Raw genomic sequence first — 12,982 nt, 5'->3', positions numbered from 1 at the left:
GTTTTTCCCTTTTCATTTTTATGAATGGGGCCCTGTTATCCCGAAACTGGTCTGTAATGATTCTTTGTTCCTTGAGTCTGCTGGACTCCGATAAAAGGGTATTCCTATTCCAGGAACATTTTTGCATTTTTATTTTACTGGGTGAGAGAATCGGGAAGGAGTTATTGGGGCTTGGGTCAGTAGTGATGGGAGGTATTCAACGGAAGTTTTACTCAAGAGTAGACCCAGCTTAGTCAGGTTCATTAATTTCAACAGGCCCACTCATAATAAACCTTAGATGAATGCTTCCCATCATCATTTACCGAAGCCTCAATTATCCCTCTCCTCTTCTCCCACCAAGCAAAATAAAAATGCATGAGATAACATGTGCAGAGGAAGGCGACTGAGGTGATAAAGGGCCTTGAAAGCAAACCTTCTGAGAAATGGTTGAGGGGGCTGAGGAATGAGAATGAAGAGGCCGTATGGATGGAGACAGAAGGCTCTGAGGAAGGGAGAGAGTCACTGCTGTGAACATGTTAGACGGAGTTGCAGTTTAGGTGGTCATTCTGAATTTTGTGCTTAGTTTTGCTTTAATGGTTTGGAAACCAAGCCTTATGAGGAACGTTTAAGGGAGTTGGGTATATATTTAGCCTGGAGAAGACTGAGAGGTGATAGGACAGAGTTGTTCCACCAGGCCTTTGGCCAAGGCACAGTCTGAATCCTTCCTTTGGTAGTCCTCATAGAGCTCTGGCCTAATGTTTGCCATTAATTTGATTCTGATTTGATTTTAAAATGAATTGATTTAGAATGCTGTGTTACTTTTATTGTTGTTGGCCGCTCTGAGCCCGGCTTCGGCTGGGGAGAGCAGGATATAAATAATAATAATAATAATTAATTCCAATATCTGAATGGCTGCCACATGGTAGATGGAGGGAGCTTGTTTTCTGCTGCCCCAGAGGGTGAGACCCAAACCAAGGGATTCAAATGACAAGAAAGGAGATTCTGACTAAACCTTAGGAAAAACATTCTGACAGTAAGAGCTGTTGGACAGTGGAACAGACTCCCACAAGAGGTGATGGACTCTCCTTCACTGGAGGTTTTTAAACAGAGGTTGGATGGCCATCTCTGCTTTAGCTGAGATTCCTGCATTGCAGGGGGTTGGACTAGGGATTCAAGCTACACAGCTGCAAATAAAACATTTTAAATGTGTTGCAAAGTGCAATATACAAATGTGACACAAGATGGCGACAGTGAGCTATGAAAAATTCAATGTATTCTTCAAAACGTTTTAAAATAAAGCATTTTCACGGCATTTTTTTTACATGTGTGTAGATTCTACCTAGATTCCATTCTATGATTATATGACAGATGGCCACCCAACCTCTGTTTAAAAACCTCCAGTGAAGGGGAGTCCTCCATCTCTCGTGGGAGTCTGTTCCACTGCTGAAGTGCTCTCGCTGTCAGAAAGTTTTTCCAAATGTTTAGTCGGAATCTCCTTTCTTGCGACCTGAAGCCATTGATACGAGTCCTACCCTCTGTCAGGTGGCAGTGGATCCAATCCCCACGGCAGGTCACCAGGAATGGATAAGACAAGGAAAAGTTCTTACCAACTGCTTTTTATTCAATATTCACAGAGAGAGGCCCGGAAATGAAGCCTCTTGGAAAAATGGTGTTGCCCCAATGAGTTTCCACCCCTCCCTCTCTCCCTTCATGTGTCATCCCTACGGGTTCTGAGCAGTTCCCTCTGCCTCTGAACTCTCTGCTCTCCTACTTTCAATGCTCAACAGGTTCTGGGAGAGGAGGGTCTGAAATGCTTTCTAAAGACACTGGGTCCATCAGCTTTCCTCCCTCTGGTGCTTCTCTCCCATTATTTCCCATCTTTCCCCCTCATCTGCCTCTGAGCTGTGATCTCCCTCACGCCTCTGTTGTAATTCTGTACTGTTTTCTTCTTCTCTGGAAGGGTCAGGCTGGGGAGGTGGTCTCCACCAATCCTCCTCTGTCCAGTCCCAGAGCAGGAGGGATTATTTAGCTGGTGTAGTGATTAAGAGCGGAGCCAACATGGTGTAGTGGTTAAGAGTGGTGGACTCATAATCTGGTGAACCGGGTTCGATTCCCCACTCCTCCACATGCAGCTGCTGGGTGACTTTGGGCCAGTCACACTTCTCTGAAGTCTCAGATCACTCACCTCACAGAGTGTTTGTTGTGGGGGAGGAAGGGAAAGGAGAATGTTAGCCGCTTTGAGACTCCTTTGGGTAGTGATAAAGCGGGATATCAAATCCAAACTCTTCTACTCTTCTTCTTTTTTCCCTGCACAGCAGGGAGTTGAACTACATGACCCTCAGGGTCCCTTCCAACTCTATAGTTCTATGATTCTATGAAGCAGAGTCAGCAACAGATCACCTTGACGCATTGACCAGGCCTCAAATAAGCCCTGCTTGTTATGTGGTCCTAGTATGGTGGCGACTCGAGGCTTATCTACATTGTAGACTCTCAGAAAGCATTGTATCTCCCTCAGGGACCACCAGACCAGAAGCTTGCTGAGAGGGACTAGGGATCTTTCCCAGAGAATTCCCAGCACACCCTCAGCAAACTACAATTCCCAATATGCTCTGAGGGGGAACAAAGGAAAGTTAAAACACTTACAAAGTTGGCATAGCACGCACCTGGAAGCTTATTGTGGATTTCCTGCACGTGCCAGCAAATGTCCGCACGACACTGTCCTCACCAAAATGCCATCCCATAATTCAATCCAGATGGATTCCTTCCTCATAATTAATTTATTAATCAGAATTGCTGCTGAAATAATAAATCCAGGTTTAAACACATGCAGACTATACATTTAAAACGCCACTCAAAAGATCCTGGGAAATATGGTTTGTTAGGTGTGCTGGGAAATGTAGCGCTGTGAGGAGTAAACTGCAGTTCCCATTATTCTATTTTCGGGGTGGGGTGTGTGATTTAAATGTATGGCATGTACACAGCCCCTATGGGTAAATAATATGGGTGGCATCTCTAGGTAAGGATAGGGATATCCCCTATCTGAAACCCTATAGAGCTGCTGCCAGTCAGTGCAGACAGTACTGGTCAATGGCCTGACTCTGTAAAAGACTGCACCTTGTGTTTCTGTCTGCCAGCTTCAGTTTCTCCTATCCCCAAAATGTGGAATTGTGGGAATGAACATAACCAACCTACCTTACAGAGTTGTTGTGATGATTACTTAGACTAATGCTTTCATGCCCTGCTTTAGAGCTTTGCAGAAGACTCTGGCTAGCTTCCAGATGTTCACTTCAGGTCTTTTGGCCTGATTCTGAAAGGCAGCTTCTTACAAGCATAAGGATAAGGTGGTTCAAAAGTGGCAAGGGGTAATGAGCATGCACAAACTGATCTTTTGTTTTTGGATGCACTAAAGATTTTTATTTTTTTAATCCAGCAAAAAAATAAATAAATGAAAAAGGTTCAAGTAAACTATATTCCACTTTTGCTAGATGCAAATCTCTGGAAAACACTGTTATTCACCCAGTGGGATTTTTAAAAGAAAAAGAAAGAAGAGGGGGGTTGGAGCCCCTAAGGCTGGTTTTACATAAAAGTTAACCTGTCAAATCAATCAGCATTGCAAAAATAATTATGATGATGCTGTGCGACTCCAGCAGTGGGGGTTTGGCTTAATCATCTTTCCGTTCCAACTGCACCATTCCAGTTCTGCATGAGTAAGGCAGCAGACTGCTCAGTAATGAGCGTTATTATCTCCCTTCCCTACCACTGGGGCTAAGGGAGCCTTGCAAGGCCGGCAAATGGCTGTTTCCAAAAGGGCGAAGGCTGAAATCCAAACCCCGGGCATGTGACAGAGCTCTCTCAAATGCCAAGCAGGCAGAGGCCCCCTCGAGGGTGGAAAATCCTGCTCTCAGAAACATTCGGATGCTCTCGCCTCAGCCCAGAGAGCCTGGCGTGCTCTCCGTCGCTCCCCCAGGAGCAAGCAGCCTGCTTTGTGGCATGGGGCAGGGAGAACATGGCATACATGCCTGCAGGTCCCATTCCTGCAGAAAATCAACCTAGGGAACATGCACACCCTATACATTTAAAGCACGTGGCTTTCCCCGCAGAGAATCCTGGGAGTTGTAGTTTGTTCAGGGTGCTGGGAACTGTAGCTCTGTGAGGAGTTGGTTGGGCACTGGGAGGACAGAATGCTGGACTAGATAGGCCATTGGCCTGAGCCAGGAGCCAGGCTGTTTTTCAGTTCTTATGTTCTGACTCTGTTTAAGGCAGCTCCCCCTGTTCCAGTGCAAAGTATACCTCGCAGAATCATGTACACAGAAGTTTCTGGGGCTCACCCAGGTCACACGGGGACACTTTCTCTTTGCCTTTTTAGGGCAGCAGAAGAGCAAGGGCTGGTCTTGTCCAGCTCAAACTGAATCCTGAAATCCAGCGCTTTCATCTTGCCATTGCTTTCGGCCTTTGCCAGAGACTTTGAGATAACATAGGTAGGCTGAGCATTGCCGCTCCCTTCTCTGCACATGTGCACAGCCTTGCTCTTTGCACAAAGAGAGGCCTCACAGAGGGGTACAGTTTCAGAGTCAGCCTCCAGAAGCTTTGAAGAGGCAGGGTGGGGATGGAGTGTGTTACATTTGCAAGGGGGTTGTTTTCACTGGCATCTTGGGATGGGCAAATCTCGCAATTTCAGTTCCTTCTTTTTCCATTCTTAAGTTCCATTCTCCACATTCCCTCCTCAGTTTGTGAATCTTTTGTCGTCGTTGAGGTTACCAAGAAAATTCGTTGGCATTTTAGTGCAAATTTCTTCTGATACGTACATGTTTTGGATTGTCCCCAGTATGTTGCTTTTTGCATATGTTGTTTTCACTAATCTATTCATTTAGGTGCACACTTTATCCCAAGTCTATGCATTTTTGTAAACATTACTTGGTTGGAGAACTGCATTGCAAAATTCAGAGAAGCACAAATCTTGAAAGATGGCTGCATTTCGGTTCACATCTTGCTTCAGAAAAGTTTCAGATATGAATGAATTTTATTATTTCAGTCACAGACCAGTTCCAGCCCGCATACAATATCAAGGAAGTCATAAAACACGATAGGGATACATTTGAATTTGCAATTAGGTATAACAGCCGGTTCCCTTGGCCAATAAAGCGAGTTGAGTGCTGCAACCCCAGATTCGGTCACGACTGGACCTAATGGTCAGGGTTCCCTTTACCTTTACCTTTACCTATAACAGGGACAGACAATATTTCACCCGAGCTTCTTAGGGCCAATGTTGATTGGTGGGCCCCAGTGCTTGCTGCCCTGTTCACCAGCATAGATCAATCGGCTACCATCCCAGAGGATTGGGGACTAGCAATCATCATCCCGATATACAAGAAAGGGAGCAGATCAGACCCTGCTAATTACAGGCCAGTTAGTCTCCTAAGCATTATCAGTAAACTATATGCTGCCCACTTATGCAATAAACTTGAGGATTGGATGGAGCGAGAACATGTCCTTAAAAAAGCACAAAGTGGTTTCAGGGCAAATCAGTCAACTTTAGACCAAGGCCTAGTACTCCAACATCTTGCGGAAAAATATACCGTAAGAAAAGGAGGATCTCTCTACGCAGTTTTCATAGACAGGTAAGTTCACCTTCATGGGCAAACTGCATCAAGAGACAGCTTCTGCTTGTGACGGCCCAACGCAGCCAGTGGAAGCAGTGGCGTAGCGTGGGTTGTCAGCACCCGGGGCAAGGCAAGTAATTTGCGCCCCCTAACCCGTGGATTTGCGCCCCCTAACCCGTGGATTTGCGCCCCCTAACCCGTGGATTTGCGCCCCCTAACCCTAACCCCCAGATGTTGCGCCCGGTGCGGCCGGCCCCCCCTGCACCCCCCACGCTACGCCACTGAGTGGAAGCTCCACTCCCAGGTCAGGCATGACGCAGGGGTGCACCGGGCTCCCTCCATGCCCTGCTCCCCTTGGGGGGGGCTCCTCATGTACCCACCCCCAGTGGCGGTAGTATACGCTCCACTAATGGTTAGAGTTTTGGACTAGGACCTGGGAGACCAGTGTTCAAACCCCCTCAGCCATGAAGTTCACTGGGTGACCTTGGGCCAATCACTCCCTCTCAGCCTGACCCACCTCATAGGGTTTGTTGTGAGGATAAAATGAGAAGTATATACACCACACTGAACTCCTTGGAGGAAAGGTTATACAGTGGTACCTCGGGTTGCATACGCTTCAGGTTACATACGCTTCAGGTTACAGACTCTGCTAACCCAGAAATAGTACCTCGGGTTAAGAACTTTGCTTCAGGATGAGAGCAGAAATCATGCTCTGGCGGTGCGGTGGCAGCAGGAGGCCCCATTAGCTAAAGTGGTGCCTCAGGTTAAGAACAGTTTCAGGTTAAGAACAGACTTACGGAACGAATTAAGTACTTAACCCGAGGCACCACTGTATAAACCGTCTGTCGCCCACCCTCTCCCTTTATAACAGGGTTGCAATGGCTATGTTGTTGCTGGATCAATGTTGTTCGTTCAACGTCTTCATTCGTGTAGCCGTGTGGGGCACCTGCTGTGCCCTTGATCAGTGTTTTGCCTATGTACCTACCAGAGCGTTAAAGAGTTCAGTAGAAAATGCACCTTGAGCTTGTTAGCTCAGAGATGGAAAGAAGATAAAGTATCTACCAGAGAAGAAAGGCAAATGAGGCTGTTGGATTATGCCGAAATGACAAAAACTGACTGGAAAGCTCAAGAACCAGGAAGACCAAAACTTTAACAGGGAGTGGGGGGAATTTACAATTTACCTTTAAGACCACTGTAAGCAGCTGAAAACATTAGCAAGATTGCAATGACACTTGTAATGTAACAATAACTATGGATACAATGGAGTTATATATAAAAAAAATTGGTTTATTTAAAAAAAGATGCAGTTGAAAAAGGTTTAATGATAGAAGCCATCGAGGGGAAGATGGGAAGTCCAGAGATTCGGGAGAACCTTGCAACTTTGGATGTGTGGTGGTAGGGTTGTAAACTTAAATATGTAAAACCAAATAAAAGTTATTATGAAAAGGGGGGGGGAATGCACTTTGAGTTTGAGTTCTTCATTGAGTGGGACCCAGGACACAAGGCTGCCCTTGCAAAACCCGGCAGAGAGGACAATGGAGATCTTCTAGATGGTTCTACTTGGCATTGGTGCTGCCTGCACTTTCAGTTGGGTCTCCCTGCGCTTCACCCAGCCAATCTTGAGAGACCCCACCAGGCACCACTACTCAGAAACAAGTGAAGTGGAAACTGTTGGTCCAGGCAGGTGGTTTTTGTTTTTTTTGTTTTTGCAAAGCCTTCTACGGTTATGACACACACTAATCATTTCCCTCTCTGTAATTATCTTATTGTGGTGATCCAAGCCGCATGACTATTGTATATTCTCCAACAGAGCCAGCCCTACTATTTGGGAGAGTGAACCTGCTGCCTCAGTCGACAGTAATCTGACCTCCACTATCTCCCCCCCCCACAGTTGTGTCCCATAAGCTAGCTTGCTGCTCTCAGATACACTGGGGTATACTGCCCTACCACTGGTATTCAAGTATTGTAAGATTCAACTGCAAGTCTGGTCAGATTCTGTACATGGAATGTGAAAGGTCGCTATCTTGGCTTTCACCTCAGGCAGGAAAATGCCTTGGCTCTGCTCTGTTCTGCTCTCTGAAGCCATTTTGACTCTTGTTAAGTTAAAATTGATTTCTCTTGGACCCAAACTGGGGTCACATCCACACCTTACATTAAAAGTCGTATTCTATGTCTTTAAAAGTCATGCCCCCCAAAAAAAATATTATGGGAACTGTAGTTTGTTAAGGGAGCTAAGATTTGTGAGGAGACCCCAATTCCCCTCACAGAGCTACAATTTCCAGAGCTCCCTCAGGAGAGGGATTGATTGTTAAACTCTAGGAATTGTATTTTTCTGAGGGAAAAGGGGGTTCTCCTAACAAGTCTACCCCTCTAACAAACTATAGTTCTCGGGGTGTTTGAGGGAAACATGGCTGTTTAAAGTGGCCGGATAGTGCTTTAAATGTAAAGTGTGGACGTAGCCTGAGAACTCTGTGGTTCCTGCTAGTTCCCTAGTATTTGGAATACAGTGCATGTGCCAAGACTTTGGGCTCAAGATCTCAGGACGTCATGCATGATAAAGCATGTTACACGCATGTCAAAGTATGACATGTGATCAGGGGCACATGCAGGGCCGGTAACAGTGGGGAATGTCACTGCCCTCCATTACTCATGGCCCTCAGAGACCCAGAGCTGGGTTTACAAGTCCTGCTCTTCCTTCCTTGCCATCAAAGGGGAATCGAGGTTTGTGGCTGTGCAAGTCGGGACTTGGCAGCCTGTGTTTTCGTTTATATTTCACAAGAAGTATGGGAGGTTAGAAGGGCATTCTTTTAAAAATCAGATGTGCTTTTGAAATCGGATGCTTATTTTTGTTAGAATGATCTGCCAGGGGCATGGGGGTGGTTGGGAGGCAGGACCCATCCCCCCAATTGCAGAGGATGTGAGAAGGGAAGTCTTTTTGTTATTGCCTTTCTATGCAGGAATGGGGGTGGTTGGATACATCGGACACACCAAAAAGAAAAAGAAAAGGAAAGAGAGAGTTTGTGTTTTGCTATGATGAAGAAGCTTTTTTCCTTGAACGGACAAATGCAGTCTCCTTCCATAGCGCTGAGATCCTGCAGTGGTGTGCACTGTTACTGCACTGTTTCTTCATGGGTGAAACCTATTTTATTATTTTTTAATTGCTTATTTAATGGTATTTCTATACTGCTTACGTGGGGGGGGTGATCTGAGGTATACATATGTAAAAATACACACTGGGCAACATCAGGCTGTCGCTATTTTACACGGGGAGCTCAAGTATGTACCATAACTTTAGTATTCCCGCATTCAGTGTAGATGAAAGCGTCCAGTTGTCCTAGAGCAACGAATCCACCCCCCCTTTCTTTATTTTTAAAAAAGCTTCCAAACCCTGGAGCCTTTCCAACAACAGCAACATTACATTTCAATCTTCCAGAAATTGCCTTAAAAAAAAAAACAATTAAGAAAATAAACACACTGGGTTTTTTTGTTTTCCTCACCCACCTCTCTATGGTTCCCAAGCTCAAAACAAACTCCTGTGATGTGATTAAACTTAGCAACCTGGAAATAGGGAGAGTATCAGAGTGACCTTTTGTTATGACACAGGGGTGATGATCTGGTGTAGTGGTTAAGAGCGATAGACTCGCAATCTGGGGAACCGGGCTCGCGTCTCCGCTCCTCCACATGCAGCTGCTGGGTGACCTTGGGCTAGTCACACTTCTCTGAAGTCTCTCAGCCCCACTCACCTCACAGAGTGTTTGTTGTGGGGGAGGAAGGGAAAGGAGAATGTTAGCTGCTTTGAGACTCCTTCGGGTAGTGATAAAGCAGGATATCAAATCCAAACTCTCTCTCTCTCTCTCTCTCTCTCTCTCTCTCTCTCTCTCTCTCTCTCTCATCACCCTGAAAGTGGTCAACCAGAAGCCTACAGGAAGCTTACAAGTGAAATAACAACAACAACAACAACAACAACTTCATTATTTATACCCTGCCCATCTGGCTGGGTTTCCCCAGCTCCTCTGGGCAGCTCCAGCCACTCTAGGAATGTATTCCAAGTGACTGGTTGTGAGGCAAACGATCTTTGATCCTGGAGGTGACATGTAGCCAGTGCTTTTTTTCGGGGAGGGGGGGCGCATACCCCTGAACATTTTGTGAATCTATCGGGAGAAGAAACTATTTTTTAAAGAATTTTTAGTTTCTTCTCTAGCACGGTGAATCGTCAAAATGAGAGCACACCTAAACATTTTTATTTTTTAGAAATAATAGCACTACCAGCAAAGTGCCTGCTTTGGCCTTCAAAGCCTTAAAGTATCAGGACCTCAATACCTCAAGGGCCAGGACCAGAAGCCCTTCTTTGCATGCCTCCTACATGAGAGGCCCAAAGGGTTGCAGCATGAGAATGGGCCTTTTCTGTGGTGGCTCCCCTTTTGTGGAATGCTCTCCCCAGGGATGCTCATCGGACACCTTCCATTTAGGCACCAGGCAAAAATGTTTCTCTATGATGGGGTGCCATATGTCCAGTATTTCCCGGACATAGCCAATATTAAGCCCTCGTAAACCGTGTCCCAAGTATCTCCTTCTCACCCATGGATGGCTGTTTGCTGCGTTTGTGGTCTCTGCTGGCACCAGGTGTGAAACCTCCACTCCTCTGCCCTCCACACAGGTCCCCCTGTTTGCATTTCCCTCAGTGAAGGTTGCTTTCAAGGGGTCCTTGTTTAACACACCTTGCCTTCTGGAGCTTCGGGCTCAGGGGACAGTCAAGGAACAAGAACACCCACTTGCTTGTAAGCAGTATCAAAAGACTCCTTGTGCAGATTTTGCTCTGAGGAACACCTTAGATTCAACCCACATTTAAAGACGAGCCTCCTAATTTGCACTTCACAAAACAACATGTGAGCAAAAGTACAACAATTCTTCAAAATTCGCACTACTCCAAATTTTGCAATGCACTTCTTTTGCCAAGTGATGTGAACCAGAATGCATATATTAGGGTTAGTGTGCATAAAAACGCATATGTGAGAAACACGTAACAAAAATGTGTTATATTAAGGGAAATTGGTTGGGGGGTGGTGAATGTGCGTATTAGGAAAAATCACCTACAAATGTGTTTATCAGGAGAAATTTGCCCTAAAATTCTGAAGAATTTTCATGAAGAGAGAGCACGCGCAAACTGATGTGGAAATGTGGAGAAGTGAATTTAAGATTTGAAAAATGAGAAGCTGAAACTGATAACTTGAGGGAGGCTTACATGCCTGTGGAGTAGAATTCAGCTGGAGACCTTCCAATAGGCGCTGTGTGGGCCTCTTGTCAGGAACCTTGAAGAATCTCCTGAAAACCCAAGAAAGCTGCTGGGTACGTTTACAGAACTATCCAGACCAGCCTTCTTAAATCCAGCAGTGCTCCCCTTAGCTCCATCACCTCTGGGAATATAAGAGATTGCTGGCGGAATGCACCCTTTGCCCTAATAGGCTAATCTGCACTCTATGGGCTAGGCAGTAAATGTGCGTGCACACACTTTTGTACATATGCATGTGTACATATATCCATGTACATCTGTTTTACTTCAAGGATGAGGACACAAAATTCTCCATTCAGCCCATGCTTGCATCTTGGGTTTCATTTCCGCAGCTGTTGGATAATCCCCAGCCTGGGAGACTGAAGACTGGAGCAGCCCTAGCAGATATCCTGCCCTTAAGCAGCAAAATCATCCTCCCACCCTTATCAAGGGATACCTTCCTCCCCATTTCTCTGCTGCTCTGTTTCACTAAACGGCATTGCCAAGGCTGGCAAAACCAATGTTCGATTCCAGAGATTAGCAATGTACCCTCCAACTGCCCCGATTTTCCTGGGATGGTCCCAGAATTACAAAAGCCATGCTGCCTTCTGATTAGACCCCCAAATGCCCCGATTTCCCCTCCTGCTGAGGGGAGCTGAGCACTGCTGAGCTCAGGGAGGAGGATGAGCCAGTGCGGCTGCTGCTGCAAAGGAACATCCCATTGCCTCTCCATGGCCACCGCTGGCCTCCTCCCTTAGGCAGCTCAACCTCCCTGCAAAAAACCCACAGACTCCAGAAAGAGTTGATTCTTTTCCTGAGCAACGCAGGAGCTGCAGACCTCGCAGCCAACCCGAAACTACAAATCCCAGCAGCCTCTGTGAAAGTGGAGTTTCCCGTCTCCAACTACACCTCCCAGCAAGAGGGTGGGGACCAGGCATAAAGATGATAATAAATAATACCCAGAATATAATGTATTATGCATATTTCTTCTCAAATTCCGTCGATTTCATTTATATTTTGAAAGTGCTATACAATCATATCTTGGATCTTAAATGCCTTGGCTCCTGAACAAATCGGCTCCCGAACGATCGAAACCCAGAAGTGGGTGTTCCGGTTTTCGAACAATTTTCGGAAGCTGAACATCCGCCATGGCTTACACGGTTTCCAATTGGCTGCAGGACATATTCAGGCCAATACAGTAACACCTGATGATGAGGGAATAAACATTGTGTGTGTGTGTGTGTGTGTGTGTGTGCACATGCAAAATGGATCTTCAGTGGAGCGTGTGTGTGTGTAACAAAGCTGCAACTGGTGTTCTTGTATGGGTGCGATGGAGCTGCAGCTGGAAAATGCATGTGTTTACGTGTCTATGATCACATGCACACTACGTTGGGGATGGTGTGGGAGATTAAAATGGCATCTCCTAGATACCTGGAAGAAGAAGAAGAAGAAGAAGAAGGAGGAGGAGGAGGAGGAGGAGGAGGGGTGTTTGGACTTGATATCCCACCTTTCACTCCCCTTAAGGAGTCTCAAAGCAGCTAACAATCTCCTTTCCCTTCCTCCCCCACAACAAACACTCTGTGAGGTGAATGAGGCTGAGAGACTTCAGAGAAGTGTGACTGGCCCAAGGTCACCCAGCAGCTGCATGTGGAGGAGTGGGAAAGCAAACCTGGTTCCCCAGATTACGAGACTACCGCTCTTAACCACTACACCACACTGGAGCAAAAAGGGTGATTGGGAGCAGACCAGGTCACTACGACATGCTGACATTAGACTTGAAGCCGGTTCCCCACTTCCACACCATACAATTAAAGCACATGGATGCCACTTTAATAGCTTCCCCAATGGATCCTGGGAACTACAGTTTACCCCACACGGAGCTACAATTCCCAGCATCCTTAACAGACTACAGTCATTTACTTCAAATGTGCTTAAATGCACATAGCATGGATGTGACCTGTGCGTGTGAAATGATGCTGCAATGGAGGCAGGAGGAGCAAATCCACAATATACATTTAAAGCGCATGCAACACACATTTAAAGAACATGAATCCCCTCAAAGAAGCATGGGAACTGTAGTTCATTAAGGGCTGCTGGAAATGGTAGGTGTGTGAAGGGAAAACTACAGTTCTCA

The sequence above is a fragment of the Podarcis vaucheri genome, assembly GCF_965113315.1.
Source record: "Podarcis vaucheri genome assembly, chromosome: 14".
Lineage (NCBI taxonomy): Eukaryota > Metazoa > Chordata > Lepidosauria > Squamata > Lacertidae > Podarcis > Podarcis vaucheri.
Note: the sequence above shows the minus strand (reverse complement) of the source record.